We start from the raw sequence: 18,526 nt of genomic DNA on the forward strand, positions 1-18,526 counted from the left end.
CTCATCTACTGGGGTATGAGCAGCTTGTCAGTGGAACATACCTAAAGGAAGGCAACTTTCAATCCTGCTTCAGCCATCAATGGCCGGTAGCTCCTGAGCAATGGGTGGGGACTAGGGAGCCCCTTCCTCCTCATGCTGGAATTTTTAACTGGATTAACCTTCTGCAGGTCTTGGGTAGATAACCACAGTATAACATGTCAGGGCAAGAGGACATTTCACACTTCCCCCCATTCTCTGGCTCTTTCCTTTTTTCTGATCTGTCTTTCTTGGTATTCCTGGAGCTATGGGGATAAATATTGGTATGCATTTTCCATTTACAGTTGACAACTCACAATTGCTTATTCTCATAAATTTCAACATTTATGAGTCTCTGAATTAACCAGTGTCCACTGCAATAAAAAGCTTCTTTAACCAAGGTTGGGAGTAACATCTACAATTGGTATCTGAACTACACTGAGCAATCATGTATAAATAGCCTCACCCACCTCCCAGTATGCAATTCTGACACAACCTAAAAAGCATTTATTGTTTTTTAACTTTATCAGTGAATTAACAATTTACAGTTTAGAAGCACATCTTCTGGTGAAACTGAGATTAACCTGAGTTAATCTCACTGCTTAAAGTTCTAATTATCTTAGTCATCATAGTACTTTCTTTCAACAATTATATAGAAAATTAATTAAAGATAAAGAGAAAAAGTTATTTAACAATCAGTCAATAACAATAACTGCAAAGATTGCTTAAGGTTCATGCTGTTCAGAAACAAAACAATATCTGTAAGAAAAAAGGAAAAGAATAGCCCATCCCTGAGGGAAGGTGCAGTTAGTACAAACCCTCCATGAGGAATCCTAGAGATATTTCACTTAGTGGACAAAGTCTTCTGAATATGTTCGAGGAACTAAATGTTATTATGTCTAAATAATTACATTGCAGAAGATGAACAATAGCTCACCAAAAAGAGAACACCAACAAAAATGAAGAGATGACAAATAGAAATGCTAGAAGGTCCCTAGTTAGCCTAGCAGGTGGTCAGTCTCATAGACATGCTAAATGTAATACTTGGGATACAAATTCATTAGCAAAGTTCACTTTGAAATCAAGGTGACAGAAAATCCATGCACTGGACAACATGGGAATTGATATGCTCAAGTCTGATTTGGTTACTACTCGTTGCTGTAGTAGACACCGGAAAGGAAATGACTTAAGGGGGAGTCAGTTTGAGTCACAATTCAAGTGGTTATGGGCCACTGTCACAAGAAAGGCACAGCTGCAGAAGCAGAAAAATACTGTTGCTACTTCTTCTTACCTCAAATAATCCAATCTAAAACTCAACCCACTCTAAGCCCCTGTCCATGGACCTGCCTTGCCACCCCTCCTTCTCCGTGTACTTGAGAACATCCTAATTTCTTCTCCCACATGAAGGGAAGTTTTTCAGGAGGATGATCTCAGCTCACTTTGTTTTGGGGTTTTTTGGATACGTCATCCTGTTACTTTCGGGACTCCATGGTTTAGAATGAGAAACAAACTTCCTGTCTTCTTGAGATGCCAATGTATGGACTCATGTGTACATGAAGAATCTCATCTCGCTTCTTTATCACTGACTACAAACAACTTTCCTCAGAGAGGCTTATCTATGGATTTCTTTGTGTTTTGCCTCGCTATAGTTGGTTGTGGTTGCTCTACAGACAGACTATGCCTTTCTTCTAATCCAGTAAGATGGTTATGAGCTCAGGTATTCAGACTCAATTTTATTATATAATGTGCAAACTTATGTCTTATACTGAATTTGGGGATTTCTAGCTATTATTTCTTCATGTAACTGAGAAATTATATCTTTCTTTTCATCTAAATTAAAACAGGAATGTACTTTAAAAACTACCCAGGGTTAGAGAAGTCACAAATCTTGTAGAAGACCCTACAGCTATCACTGTTAACCAGCATTTTAAATATTTGTCCTAATACTCAGTGATAAGTTTAGTCCTCACCCCACCTTAACAAGGAAACTTCCTTTTCCAACAGATGAGAACCATTACAGAAAACCACAGCCCATCAAAATGTAGAGTTGTGGAGCCAAGTTCCATTGGCTACATCTAATAAACAACTCCCACTCTTAAGGCTCAGGGAATATTGCAGGAGAGGAAGTGGAAAGACTGTAAGAGCCAGAGGACCAGGGAGTTTTGTGTGAGATATTGTCTCCTCATCAGTCAGCAACTGCACATATGAAGTCTCCCTAACGTGACTACTCACATGTAAGTTGTTCAAAGACAAAAATAGACATACTGAAGTGGATACAGAGAAGCCCACAAGGCCTCACTCCTACACAAAGAACTACAGGCAACTAAGGAATACTGAGTGGGAGAAACAGCCTTCTCCCATGAAGAGCACACCAATTGGTTATCCAATATCAATTGGATATGTATAGCAGCATATACATACAAGTAACATCATACAAACTGAGCAGGTTATGTTTATATATATTTATATATATACATATATATGTATATATATGTATATATATATATACATATATATATATAGTCAGTCAGTCAGTCAGTCAGTCAGTCAGTAGTGGCACACACCTTTAATCCCAGCACTCAGAAGGCAGGGGAGGTTGGATATTTGTGAGTTAAAGGCCAGCCTAGTTCCAAGACAGCCAAGGCTACACAGAGAAACCCTGCCTGAAATAAAAAACCAAACAAAACAGAAAGATTTTATATATACATAATATATATATACATATATGCATGTAACAATTGATGACAAAGAAAAGGCCATGAATTTGAAAGAGAGCAGAGCAATGAGGTGCATATGGAGAATTTGGAGAGAGGAAAGGGAATTGGGACTGATGGAATCATATTATAATTTTGAAATTAAAGAAATAATTTCAAATCTGTCAAACATTATGTCATCTACAGCCTTCAAATATATCAAAATCTTCCTAGGAAGATCCTTTACCTATATTTCACTCACAGTGGATCATAAACAAGCATTGTAAATTTTAAGAGAAAATTGAAACTTTTATTTTGTAAATTAAATATCTGCTTAGTAGATATGGACATTAGATTGAAGTCCAAAGAGATTTAAAGAATGGTCAACCATGTGTTACTTATATTTCATATACTGAGAAAAGAAATTTACCAACTACCTTATTTCAATGATTCTATAATATTTGAAAAGGGAGGCCTCTCTCCATTACTACAGACTTTTTTTTTATTTCATGTACATGAGCACTAAGATGTCCAAACCAAATATCAATGATTTGGAAATCAATTATTAGCAAGTAATGGAATGTAAAAAAAGTACTATGACATGTTAGTATAAAATGCTAATGTCACTAGGGAATATAAGGAATTGATAATCTGGTAAAAGTCTATTCAGAATATAAGTTTTAAAATGGATTTTAGTTCACATATTGTGCTTTATGTATAAAAAGGGGGCTATATGGCAATGGCACCTTTAAAATAAATGCTATGGTTGTTCTGGTTAGTTAAATTAGAAATTCTGTCTTTCAGTCAGTGGCATCTTAGATTCAACTAAGGATATTTGAAAATATTTGTTCAATCACCCTCTTGCAGGAATGTTGGTATGCAACATTTAAAATGCCCACCTTGATCAGGGCTAGTCTGTAAATTCAGAAAGCATAAATTAAAACCTCATTGTAAATTATAATTACAAAGATATTTACATTAGGGACAATGGCACAAATTATGTCATATTTCTCTTTCATATGTACAAAGATAAACTTGGACTAGTGAGATGACCTAGTAGATCAAAGAACTTACCCCAAACCTGATGACCTGTGAAAACAGAGCACTCATTCCCACAAGTTGTCCTTTGTCCACCATACATGTCCCATGACACACTCCCCCAAAACAAATAAATGTAAGACAAATTAAACAAACAAACAAACAAAAACCTTTCCCAAAAGTGTAGCTACAAAACAATGCACTTTCAACTTACATGGTAGAGATATTTTAAAATCTGGAACTATTTGCCAAGATAATGTAAGATGATACTGGGTTTTAAAATAGACATTACATAATTTTCTCCATTATCATTTCAATTGTTCTACATCTTTGAATCAGGAAAATGCAAAATGATGTAAGACTTAACTTCATTAAATATAATATTAGTCAGGATCAAAAGAATTATCTTTATTCAGTAAGATCCTAAACAAAAATGACCCCCAGATCCAAATTTTAAAGCATGAAATATCATTGCTAGATAAGTGATAAGCCAAGCCTGTGGAAAGTTTGTTGGAGTAATGTGTTCAAAAAGAATATCCTATTAAATATTTATTACTAAGTGTTATGCTGATAAATTAATTTTCCGTCATTCACTGGGAAATTGTTCAACAATCAAGCATCTTTGTGTCTTTAAACCACAGCATCAGCAATCTCTAATTGTGTAGCAAGTACTGAAAAATATTCAAATGAGTTATGAGAAACCTTTCTTAACACGTTGCTTCTCTTTGTGTCTGTTGCTTTAAAGCATACATTGTCAAGATGAAATGGTCTGGAGAGAGTATTTCATCCTGCTCTACTCATCTAATGAATACATGTGAAATGTTAATTCTCAACTAGAGATGTCCGAGTGTGAAAGTATGGGAACAGTGGACTATGCAAGGTGAAATTAACCAAGAAAAGGAGGCGTTATTACATCTGTCTCATCTGTGTTACTCAGGGATTCATTTTTTACAACTCAATACAAATTTCACATCTAGGGACACAATTGTTCCATTTTAGAAACAAAATGACTGACTATGCTACTTACATTTGATATCACTGTGACAAAGGGCCAGGAGAAGAAACTTTGGGAAGATGGGATTTGTTTTGGCTCTTGGTTTGAGGGAACACGGACTGTTGCTGTGGGCAAGAACATCAGTAGCACTTGTGGCAAAAGTATGTGTATATCTAAGCAAATTAGACAGCAGAATTGGTACAGAAAGTGGAGTCAGTCTATAATTCTCAAGTCCCCTCCCCAGAGACCCACTTTTGCTGGCTTTACCCTACTCCCTAAAGGTTTTATAACCTCCCCAAACAGTACCACCATCCATGATTCTGCAGAGGATATTTTACATCTAATCCATAGCACTTTGCAGAAAATGTACCACAAAATTCTACTATTTGGTCTAGGTGTATCTTGTCATAACACCAACTGATCATCTCAGGTTTTGTTGTAATATCTTGTGCTTAACTTAATGAAGAGGACAAAGCTGATGGTTGGCTTTTATACTTCTTGACAGCTACTCTGTTTGCTTTTACTTTTGCTCATATCTTAAATCGTATGTACTTCATAAGGCTCATAGGATTCCAAAACTCTGTTTACTTCATATTTTTAAAGAAAAAAAATCAAGAAGCAATCCATCTCTCAGCAAGGAAAACAGTCTGTTGGGAGTTGTGCAGCCTACCTAGTCTTGGATCAGCATATGACTACCTGTCAAACAGGTTTCCTTGGGGCATGGCACCTGTGGAGAGCAGGATGTGTCCGGCTTGATATTTAGTTCAGTTTGAAAAAATGCTGACCTCCATGTCAGGAATAAGGTCATGGGGGGGGTGTATTTGGGGAAGCACAAAGGGGAACAAATGAGGACTTTCATAATGATTATGATGTAATGTTTAAGTTGTGATGTATTTCCTAAAGTCAAAAATAGAAGTCAATAATAAAGCTGTTTAATGTAACCCTGTTAAGAAAATACTCTTAGCCGGGCAGTGGTGGTGCACGCCTTTAATCCCAGCACTTGGGAGGCAGAGCCAGGCGGATCTCTGTGAGTTCGAGGCCAGCCTGGGCTATCAAGTGAGTTCCAGGAAAGGCACAAAGCTACACAGAGAAACCCTGTGTTGAAAAACCAAAAAAAAAAAAAAATACTCTTTTTAAGTGTAAATAAAGAACAAAGACAGCCTGAGCTATTTGGGGCCATTTGAGTACAATCCACTTGGTGGTCAGAAGTTTTCTTTGCACTGACATGCTTTCCCTGTCTCAGTCCCAAGGCTGGACCCTGGCAACAGTTCTTCATTTAGCAGATGAGTTTAAAAGGAACCAATGAGTTGTCAGCTGAGGACTGGAGAGACGGCTCAGCAGTTATGAGCATGTACTGGTCATCTAGAGGACCTGAACCCGGTACCCAGCACCTGTATTGGATAGCTCACTACTATGTCTAACTCTGATTTTAGAACATCTGACACCATCCTTTGGTGTCTGCAGATAATGCACTCAGGTGCACAATCTCACATTCACAAATCAGTATATGCACAATAATCTTGGGGGGGGGGGGCAGTGAGTTTTGAGACAGGGTTTCTCTCTATAGCTCTGGCTTTCCTGGAACTTGCTTTGTAAACCACACCGGTCTTGAACTCACAGATGTGCCTGCCTCTGTCTCTGAATGCTGGGATTAAAGGCATGTGCCACTATGCTTGGTTCATAATTAACTTCTTAAAGAGAAATAATTGGAAATAACTAGCCATGTTCCTTACTATTTTAAGTAATAATGCATTAAAAATGCTTTTGATTTTGTTCAAAAATGCTTTTGATTTTGTTCATTGAACTGTGTAACATACATAACCAAAATAAAAAAATAGCATCAGAATGTTACTTTTATGAACTATATTATACATAATTGTAATTTTTTGAGATTAAACTGTAAAATATTTAGTCACATGTAAGCAAAAATAAACAGCTGGTTTTGCTTCAAGAATTAAGAATAACTCAGTAACTTTTGCTCATTAAAAATTCAGCTTGAAATATAGTAAAGATGGGTGGGGCATAAAAATCTGTAAATGATTTAAAAAAACATAATGAATTCTTTAATGAGTAGGCGAAAATGTGTTTGTGATGCAAAAAGTCTAGAAGTATTTTTCTTTTTCTTCCTCTTTTTCCTCAACCATCCCCTTCCTTTTCCTCTCTTCTCTCTTTCCCTTTAATTCCCTCAAATTTCTTTCTCCTCTTCTCTTACCTCCCCCTCCTCCTTCTCCCCTTCCTTCTCCTTCTCTTTCTCTCTCTTCTCCTCCTTCCCCTTCTTCTTTTTCTTCTTCTCTCCTCACTTATTTTTCAATGTATTTTATAGATGAGGCCCCCATGTTTCCATTTTCATAAACTTGTAAGTATATAACTATCCCAACTTTATGTGTGATCAGTGAGGCAGAACTGTTAAGTCATCTGTAGTGAGCCACACATCAAGTGAATGGCAGAGTGGGACACAAGCAATGCCACTTGAGTGGGATTGTTGGAATGCATAAGGTGAGACAAGACATTGTGTGGTGGTATTGTTCCCCAAAATATTGGGTACCCTAATAAACTTATCTGGGGTCAGAGAACAGAAAAGCCATTAGATACTTAGGATAGGCAGTGGTAGCACACCCCTTTAATCCTAGCATTCCAGAGGCAGAAATCCATCTGTTCAAGGACACAGCTAAGCATGGTGACTCACGCCTTTAATCCCAGAAAGCGAACCTTTAATCCCAGGGAGTGGTGGTAGAAAGCAGAAAGGTATGTAAGATGTGAGGACCAGAAACTAGAAGCTTTTAGCTGGTTAAGCTTTTAGGTTTCAAGCAGCAGCTCAGCTGAGACCCATTCTGGATGAGGACTCAGAGGCCTCCAGTCTGAAGAAACAAGACCAGCTGAGAAGTTGGCCAGGTGAGGTTAGCTGTGGCTTGTTCTGTCTCTCTGATCTTCCAGCATTTGCCCCAACAACTGGCCTCAGGTTTGATTTTATTAATAAGAACTTTTAAGATTCCTGCTACAACATTGTAAGGAAATGCTTCAGAATGAGCACCTAAAAGTCAGCATGCTCTATATAGAAAGAAAACAAAATGTTGGGCAGTGAAGTAATTTGTGAATTGATCTCATAAATGGAACTTTACATTTACATGAGTCATGTTAATTCTTAGTAAGAAAAAGAAAAAGTGAATCTTGTAGAAGGAGAAATAAGCTTGTGTATTTTCCCATCAAAGTAAATCATGAGAGTATTTTTGTGCTATCTTTGTTTGTCTATGGAGCTCTGCATTCTCCATAGACTCTGACTAGCATTCAACTCGTAGGTGCAAAAGAAAGTGGTGGCCAGAACTCACTGGGTTTCAGACCCTTGGGAGGAAATTGCTATGTGTAAAGGTGTCTCTTTCGAAGAAGCATGGAAACCAAAAAGATAGATTATAAAACCTTTTTAAGAGTTTAATGCGTTAGATGCTCATTAAGTGCCAGCCAGTATTATTAGTATGTCTCTACATGCATGTGTCTATGTCTCTATGTAGGATGAATTTATCCATTTATCAATCTATCTACCCATTGTCCACCCATCTGTCTTTCAACCCATCAGTCTTCTTATATTTCAAATTCCCATTTAAACTGATGTTACATTTACTTATTCTTTATCACTTATTGAGTTCAACAAAACCTTTAAAATATGCCTGTTTTTATTTGAATGAGAACAATACATTTACCTTTTTGAAAATTTTACTTCATTCATATGACCTATTGTTATGGTTGGGACCCAGAGTGTGTCTCCCAAAGATTCACACACCAGTAACTTGCTCCTGATAGGGGACTGCATAGATCGTAGGATCTTTAACAGGTGAGACCTAGTGCAAGGTAAACTAATCAAATGTGCTTGGAAGGAGTAAGTGCACTTCTCATGGGACTCTAGCTAGTTCTTATAGCAGCAAGAGTTATCGAAAGAACAAGACTAAGCCAGGCTTGACAGCAAATGCCAGTAATCCCAGCACTCAGGAAATTAAGACCGAAGGATTGCAAGATGGAAGCCTGCCTGAGTTACATAGTAAGACCCCAACTAAAACCAAAACAAAACGAAATGTAGAAAGAGGGTGAGACTGAAAGGATTGACGTTTAGTCTCTCTGCCTGTTTGTCTTACCAAATGATATCTTCATCATGTACTTCCATCATTGTGATGTCAGATGCAAATAGATTATATGAATGGGGCAGTCTGATCTTGTAATTTTAGTCTTCCAAATATTAAAAACTCAGTAAATCTGTTTTCTCTATGAAAGCATCCACAGTCAGGTCTTTTGGTATAGCAACAGAAAATGGACTAATATGTCTATATTCCCTTCTACATATTTAGTATTCACCAAATACTAAATACTAATTTAGTCAATTACTAAATTACTGAATTTAGTAAAAATACTAATTGACAGCTGTCAATCTTCTGCTCTTGTCCTTTGGACTTGACCCTATCTGTTACAGCCACTGAATCTCTGCTGGGCATCTGAGCTTCTTGGCTATCTCTCACATTTCTTCTTTGGGTAAAAGACACCAGCCAATAACTCAACTAAATATAACAGTCCCGCCACTGGAAGCCTTGCCTGGCTACAAGAAACGGCTCTGTATCCTCCATTACAAGGAGTCCTCACTAGGAATCATTCTCATAGGTTCCAGGAAGTTTCCACTGCACTAGACTTCCACACTGCTCCTCCTAGTGCACCCCAATTCCAGCTGTCTATCCCTGTGCTCTCTCCCTCCACCCACCTCCAACCTGATGCCTCCCACTCCCATCCTCACCCACCCCAGTCCACCTGCAGAATCTATTCTATTTCCCCTTCCCAGGGGTATCTAGGCTTTCCCCCAAAGTCTTTCTCTTCATCTAACCTCTCTGGGTCTATGGACTGTAGCTTGATTATCATTCCCTTAACAGCTAAAATATACTTATAAGTGAAAATAACCATATTTGTCTTTCTGGGTTTGGGTCACTTCATTCAAGATGACCTTTTACTAGTCGAATCCATTTGCTTGCAAATTTCATGATGTTTTTTTTTAACTGCTGAGTAATAATCCATTGTGTAAATGTACCACATTTTCTTTATCCAGTCTTCAGTTGAGGGACATCCAGGTGATTTCCAGTTTCTGGCTATTATGAGTAAGTCCACAATTAACATAGTTGAGCAAGTGTCCTTGTGGTAGGTTATAGCATCCTTTGGGTATATGCCCAAAAGTGGCATAGCTGGGTCTTGATGTAAGTAGATTCCCAGTTTTCTGAGGAACCGCCGTATTGATTTCCACAGTGGCTGTACAAGTTTGCACTCCCATCAGCACTGGAGGAGTCTTCCCCTTGTTCCATAGCCATGCAACATGAACTGTCAGTTGTTTTATTTATCTTAGCCATTCTGACAGGTATAAGATGGAATTTCAAAGTATTTTTGATTTGCCTTTCCTGGTGGCTAAGGATGTTGAATATTTCTTTAAGTGTTTCTCAGCCATTTGAGATTCCTTTATTGATAATTCTCTGTTTAGATCTATACTAACTTTTAAAATTTGATTATTTGGTATTTCTTAATATCTAGATTATTGAGTTCTTTATATATTTTGGACATTAGACCTCTATCAGATATGGAGTCAGTAAAAATCTTTCCCATTCTGTAGGCTACCTCTTGTCCCATTGACAGTGTCCTTTGCCTAAAGAAGCTTTTCAGTTTCATGAGGTCTCATTTATTAATTGTTGATCTTAGTGCCTATGCTATTGATATTCTGTTTAGAAAGTTGTCTCCTGTGCCAATGTGCTTAAGGCTGTTCCTCACTTTGTCTTCTATCAGATTCAATGTGAGCGGTTTTATATTGAGGTCTTTCATACACTTGGACTTGAGTTTTATGCCGGGTGATAAATATGTATCTCTTTGCATTCTTCTACATGCAGACATCAGTTTGACCAGCACCATTTGTTGAAGAAATTTTTTTCAAGCCTGTATTTCTGGTTTCCTTATCAAAATTTGGGTGTCCATAGGTGTGTGAATTTATATGAGGGTCTTCAATTCTATTCCATTGATCAATGTGTCTGTTTTTATGCCAATATCATGTGGTTATATTATGATAGCTCTGTAGTACTACTTGAAATCTGGGTTGGTGATACCTCCAGCCATTCTTTAATCTTGTTTTTTTCCCCATGTGAAGTTAAGAATTGTCCTTTCAAGCTCTGTGAAGTATTGTGTTAGAATTTTCATGAGAATTGCATTGAATCTGTAGATTGCTTTTGATAAGATGGTCATTTTTTCTATGTTAATCCTAGCAATCTGTGAGCATGAGAGATCTTTCCATCTTCTAATACCTTCTTCTTCAAACACTTGAAGTTTTTATCATAGAAGTTTTTCACTTTCTTGGTTAGTGTTACCTCAAGATATTTTACATTATTTGAGGCTATTGTGAAAAGTGCTTCCCCTGTTTTCTTTGTCAGTCCATTTGTCATTTGTATTTAGAGAGGCTACTGATTTTTTTTTAGTTGATCTTGTATCCAGTCATTTTGCTGAAAGTGTATATCAGCTGTAGGAGTTCCCCAACAGAATTTTTAGGGCCACTTATGTATAATATCATATCAGATGCAAATAAAGATACCTTGACTTTTTCTTTGCCAATTTGTGTTCCATTGATCTTCTTCAGTTGTCTTATTGCTCTAGCTAAGACTTCAAGTACTATATTGAATGGATATGGAGAGAGTGGATAGCCTTGTCTTGTTCCTGATTTTAGTTTAAATGCTTTGACTTTCTCTCCATTTAATCTGATGTTGGCTATAGGCTTGCTGTAAATTGTTTTTATTATGTTCAGATATGTCCCTTGTATCCTTATCTTTCCAGCAGTTTTATACAAAGGAATTTTGGATTTTGTCAAAGGCTTTCTCAGCTCTAATGAGATGATCATTTTTTTTCTTTCATTTTATTTATATGATGGATTACACTTACTGATTTTCATATGTTAAAAAATGATATATTTTGTCAAAGACGTTTTTGTAATCTAATAAGATGATTGTGGTTTTTTTTCTTTCAATTTACTTATATGGTGGATTACATTACTGATTTTCATAAGATGAACAATCCCTGCATCTCTGAGATGAAGCCTACTTGATCATGGTAGATTATCTTTTTAATACGTTTTTGGATTAGGTTTGTAAGTATTTTATTGAGTAATTTGGTGTCAGGGGTTCAAAACAGAAATTGGTTTGTAATTATCTTTCTTTGTTGAGTCTTTATGTGGTTTGGGTATCAGGGTAATGGTGGCCTCATAAAATGAACTGGGCAATGTTCCTTCTGTTTCTAGTTTGTGGAATAATTTGAGATGTATTGGCATTAACACTTCTTTGAAAGTCTGGTAGAATTCTGTGCTAAAGGCATCTGGCCTAGGGCTTTTTTAAAATGACTGCCTATGTTTCACTAGGGGCTATAGGTCTATTTTAAATTATTTATCTGATCTTGATTTAACTTTGGTAAGTGGTATTTACCAAGAAAAATATCCATTTTGGGGGTTATACTTTCCAATTCTGTGGAATATAAATTTTTATTTTAAGTATGTCCTTATGATTCTCTGAGTTTCATAGGTATCAGTTGTTATGCTCTCTTTTCATTTTTGATTTTCTTAATTTGGATGGTCTCTTTATTTTAGTCAGTTTGGATAAGTGTTTGTCTATATTGTTGGTTTTCTTAAGTACTAACTCCTCATTGTTTCATTGCATCTTTATATTGCTCTCTTTGTTTCTATTTTATTGATTTCAGCCCTCAGCTTGATAACTTCTTGCCATCTACTTCTCTTTTGGTTTTTTACCTTTCAGGTGTGCTGTTAAGTTCCTACAATGATGTCTCTCCAATTTCTTTATGTAGGTCGTTAGTGCTCGGAGCTTTCCTCCAAGCACTGCTTCTTTCGTTGTATCCTGTAAGTTTGCGCATGTTGTATATTCACTTTCATTGAATTCTAGAAAGTCTTTAATTTGTTTATTTCTGTCTTGACCCATTTCTTTTAATTGAGCAGAGAGTTGTTCAGTTTCCATGAGATTATAAGCTTTCTGTTGTTTCTGTTGATGTCAAGATTTAATCCATGGTGGTCTGATAGGATGCAGGGGGCTATTTCAGTTCTCTTGTCTCTTGAGACTTGTTTTGTATCTGAGCATGTGTTCAATTTTGGAGAAAGCTCTGTGAGGTGCTAAGAATAAGATATAGTCTTTTGTGTTTGGGTGAAAAGTTTGGTAAATATCAGTTAGGTCCATTTGATTTATAAAGCCTGTTAGCTCCAGCATTTCTCTGTTTAGTTTTTATCTGGATGGCTTGTATATTGGTGAAAGTGGGGTGTTGAAGTTTCCTCCTATCAGTATGTGAGGATCAATGTGTGATTTAAGATGTGGTAGTATTTTTAAAAAGACAAGTGCCCTTCTGTTTGTGGCATAGATGTTAAGAACTGCAATGTCATCTTGGTGGATTTTATTTTTGATGACCATGTAGTGTCCTTCTCAGTCTCTTTCCAGTAATTTTGGTTTGAAGTATATATTTCTATGAATATATATGCATATATATGTATACATTTCTCTTCTTTTACCCTGCAGGTTCTTTGCACATATAGTATGACTTCTCTGTTACCCCAGACCCTTTTCACAGGGTCCCCCCTAGTGCTATGACAGTACACCAGCTCCAGCTTCCTCTCCCTGCTGTAAACACTCCCTGTGTATCCCACAGACCATCTCCTGCCATCCCCTGCCATCGTTCCCTTCCTGCCTCATAAGTATGTCCCAGCCCCCAACCAGGATAGACATTCCCTGCTCAATAATTGGCATGGGAAATTGAAGCCATTGATATTCAGAGATATCAATAAACAATGATTTCTAATTACTGTTATTTTCTTATTATTGTTGTCATTGTTGATGGTGGTGGTGTGTGAGTGAATGTTTGTGTGTGTGTGTGTGTGTGTCTGTGTGAGTGTGTGTGTGTGCGCATACTTCCCTTCTTTTTGTTTTGCTAGTGCAAGATTATTTATTTTCTGTGTTTTTATGTGTGTAGTTAATCTCCTTGGTTTGAATTTTTCCTTCTAGCACCTTCTGTAGGGCTAGATTTATAGACAGGCATTGTTTGAATTTGACTTTAACATGGAATATTTTATTTCCTCCATTTATGTTGGTTGACAGTTTTGCTGGTTATAGTAAACTAGACTGGGTGGGATCTGTGGTATTAGAGTATGCAGGACATCTGTCAAAGCCCTTCTGGTTTTTAGAATCTCCATTGAGAAGTCAGTTGTTATTCTAATAAGTCTGCCTTTATATGTTACTTAGTCTTTTTCCTTTGCAGCTTTTAATATTCTTTTACTGTTCTGTATATTTAGTGCTTTGATTATTATGTGATGAGGAGACTTTCTTTTCAGGTCCAATGTATTTAGGTGTTTCTTGTACCTTTATAGGCATCTCCTTATTTAGGTTAGAAATTTTTTCTTCTATAGTTTTGTTGAAAACAATTTATTGGTCTTTAAGCTGATATTCTTCTCCTTCCTCTATTCTTATTATTCTTAGGTTTGGTCTTTACATAGTGTCCCAGAGTTCATCGATGTTTTGCATCAGAAATGTTTTAGATTTAACATTTTCTTTGACCAAAGTATCATTTTTCTATCATAGCTTCAATTCCTGAAATTCTCTCTTCCATCTCTTGCATTATGTTGGGGAAGCTCTATAGTTCCTGTTTATATTCCTAAATTTTTCATTTCTAGTATTCCCTGTTTGTTTTCTTTATTGCTTCTATTTCCATTTTCAGGTCTTAAACAGTTTTGTTTCCTTCAACTGTTTGCTTTTTCCTGGCTTTCTTTATGGGATTTATTCATTTGTCTTTAAGGACCTCTAGCATCTTCATATAATTGGTTTTAAAGTTTTTTTCTTATGCTTCAGCTATGCTAGAATATGTGGTGAATATCTGGGCTCTGGTGGAGACATATTACCCTGGCTTTTTCTGCCTTTTTTTGATCATGTTCTTTTTTTATTAACAAAAAATTTTTATTCATTTTACATACCAATTAAAGATCCCCCTCTTCCCTCCTCCCGCCCCTCCAGCCTCCCCCTCCCAACCCACTCCCCATTCCCTCCTACAAGAAGGCACCCTGGGGAGGTACTTTTAGTAGAGACAGGTCCAGGCCCCTCCCCTGCATCAAGGCTGTGCAAGGTGTTCCATCATAGGTAGTGGGCTCTAAAAAGTCTGCTTATGCATCAGGGGTGTATTCTGATCCTGCTGCCAGGGGGCTCCTTAAGTAGATCAAGCTACACAACTGTTTCACTATGCTGAGGGCCTAGTCCAATCTCATGGAGGCTCCACAACTGTTAATCTAAATTTCATGAGTTCCCACTAGTTTGGTTTGGTTGTTTCTGTAGGTTTCCCCATCATGATCTTGATGCCCCTTGCTCATAGAATTCCACTTCTCTATCTTTGACTAGACTCTGGGAGCTTGGCCTGGTGTTTGGCTGTGTATCTCTGCATCTGCTCCCATCAGTTACTGGAGCCTTTCATAGATGACAAGAGTTAGGATGTTCACTGTTGATCATGTTCTTAGGCTGACAGCTGGGTTTGGGGTTAATATGGGTCTTGGTACTGGATTCTGTGTTTGTCTTTTTTGGGTGAGAGTTTTATTTCTTGGCTTCTGTTGCCTCTGTAGATTTTCAGAGAAAGTGTTGGCCAAGTGTCACCTGTTTTACTGGTCTGCTTGACTTGTGTCTTCACAGGCAATACTTGCTGGTGTTGGAGGCTGGGGGAAGTAGAGGCCATGGGGAGATGAATGGTCAGAGGGATCCATGAAAGGCATGGGGCAGAGAGGAAAAGCTGCCTGTGATGTTCTGTTACAACCTAGGGTTGACCTTGGAAATTGGGTCTGGGGAAATAGAAAGAATGGGGAAGTCTGTGGGGCAGTCAACTTGGTCCCATAGCAGGCATTGGCTATGGGTGAGCAGGAAGTGTCCACCCAGTTGGGGGCTGGGGCACAGTGAAAAGACAGGAAGAGAAATACAGCAGGGGATGGTCTGTGGGATATACAGGAGGTGTTCACAGGGGGTGGAGGAAGTTGTAGCTGGTGTTCTGTTGCAGCACTGGGGGGACCCTGTGAATTGGGTCTGAAATAACAAAGAAGTCATAATATATGTGCAAAGTACCTGTAGGGTAAAGGAGAGAAATATATACATATATATGCTTATGTATTTATAGAAATATATACATATAAAATCTTAAAATACAATAATCCTTTTTTTAAAAAGGAAAAGTCTTGACATGACATTATGAGACAAGGAACCTCCAAAGATGCCATTGAGTTAGTTTTCTGCTGACCATCTACTTCTAGGCATACAGCTAACTATTAAGAGTAGTTTGTTTCTGGGGCTGGAGAAGTGGCTCAGCATTTAAGAGCATTGTCTGCTCTTCTAGAGGTCCTGAGTTCAATTCCCAGCAACCACATGGTGGCTCACAACCGTCTATAGTGAAATCTGATGTCTTCTGCTGGCATAAAGTTGTACATGCAGATAGAGTACTCATTTCCATAAAATAAATAAATAAATAAATACAACTTTTGTTTTAAAGAGTAGTTTGTTCCCTTGGAGAAAACTAAATTTTCCTTGGCAAGTCATTATCAACTGTAGATAACATCTGGGTTAGGGATGGTGGGCATGTGTCCTCTTCTCCTTTTAACTCTAGGACTCCATTTGGTGAAGACCTGTTCAGGCCCTATGAATACTGCCTCAGTTTCTATGAGCTTATATGTTAGTCAAACACTCATCCACTACTGGTGGGAGTGCAACTTGTACAGTCAATGTGAGAATCAATGTGTCAGTTCCTCAGGAAGACGGGAATCATTCTACCTCGAGATACATCTATATCACTTTTGGGCATACACCCAAAGGATGCTTCATCCTACTACAGAGACCCTTATTTAACAATGTTCCTTGCTGCATGATCCTTAACATCCAGAAATGGAAACAAACTAGATGCCCCTCAACAGATAAATGAATAAAGAAACTGTAATACATCTACACAATGGAATACAACTCAGCAGTTGGAAAAATGGAATTACGAAACTCACAAGAAAATTGATGAAACTAGAAAAAATATCGTCCTAAATGAGATAACCCAGAGCCAGAAAGACATATGGTATGTATTTGCTTGTATGTGGATATTAGCTGTTAAGTCAGTGATAACCAAGCTACAATCCATAGAATCACAGAGGTTATGTATGGAATAGGGACTGGGGGTGGGATGGGAGAATAGATCTCCTTAGGTAAAGCAAATGGAATAAATAGTTAGAGATGGGGGATGGGAACAAGAAGATCAAATGGGGAAGGGGAGGGAAGACAGAAATGAAAGAGGGAATATAGGGAGAAACTGTTAAAATTAAGGGATATTTGAGAGGTAGTATGGAAGACAGGATATCTCCATCAAATCCCTCCCCTCAAGGCTCAGGGAACCCTACCGAGGAGAAGGCAGAAAGAATATAAAAGCTAGAGGGGATGGATGACATCAAGGAACCAGGACCCTCTAAATCAACAGGATCAATACACATAAGAACACACGGAGACTGAGGCAACACGCACAGGGCCTGTAAAGGTCTGTACCAGACGGTATCCTAGAGCTGAGAGGAGTAAGACACATGCCCCAACCCCTAACCCAGAAACGGTCTTCCGTTGATAACCACTTAATAATACACCAGCACAAAGCTTTCCACCAGATTATCACACAGTGAACTCTGTCAACTTCTTCTAATCTGAATACAAAAATTGCCTTTTTACATGTCATTTTATCAACCTGCTGTCACTCAGTCTGTCTTCTCTCCTTTCATCTTCACCCATCCTGCTCACTGCTGTTTGCCAGTATATTTCGTTTTTGCACAGGCAATTGTATGTTCTTACAAATAGACTTCAAGTTTAATGTGTACATAAGAAACATGCAAATATCCCTATATTTGGGAGCAGAATTGTTATAACAGGGTCCATTACTTATTGAATAAATTTGTGCTGCTGGCAACTACAATAATGATACATGAACTTATTCTTACGTGAACTGAGTAACTTGTCCAGCCCCTAAACTTTCTTTTACATTTAAGAATATTAGAACCAATAAACTTATCTACAAACAGTATTAAAGTCCACCCAGCTTTCCAGGTACCCTGAGGTTCTCTAGAGTACAGACCTTTTACCAGCATCTCAGAGTTATTTATAAGTTACTAATCAATCCTCCTCCGGTTTCAAACATGTTGATAATTTATCTTCTAGTCTAGAACATCATCTTCCCTTTAGATTTTTAGGTACAATCACTTTTTTTGGTCTCCTGGAACAGATATAAAAGCCCTGTGATACTTGCTATTAAATATATTAGTAGTTAACTTCTTAAACACACATTTTATACAAAGCAACACTTTATAGTCTATTGAAATTGAAACTTTTGGTGTAACATCCATTTGAATTTTAATATATAGTATGCCTGTATGTATGAACTTTGTGTGTGTGTGTGTGTGTGTGTGTGTGTGTGTGTGTGTGTACATTCATCACATCTTTGTAGAATTTTAAGACTCAGCTCTTGAAAAAAAAACTTATTTCATAGGTCACCTATCCTACTCCGAACAACAATGCTCAGGTTGAAAAGGGATTTATCTTCATGGCTGACAATGCAGTTTCAAGAAAAATCTTAAAGGAGCCTGACAGCTGCTGTGAAATCCTGGAATTTCTCCCCTCTCCTCTATGACACCTTGATAAGGCAATTATAGCATAATTACCTTAACAAGTGGCATTACAGGAAATTATTGTCATTCTCCTGTTAA

This window comes from Peromyscus eremicus, chromosome 5 (assembly GCF_949786415.1).
Source record: "Peromyscus eremicus chromosome 5, PerEre_H2_v1, whole genome shotgun sequence".
In the NCBI taxonomy this organism is placed as follows: Eukaryota; Metazoa; Chordata; class Mammalia; order Rodentia; family Cricetidae; genus Peromyscus; species Peromyscus eremicus.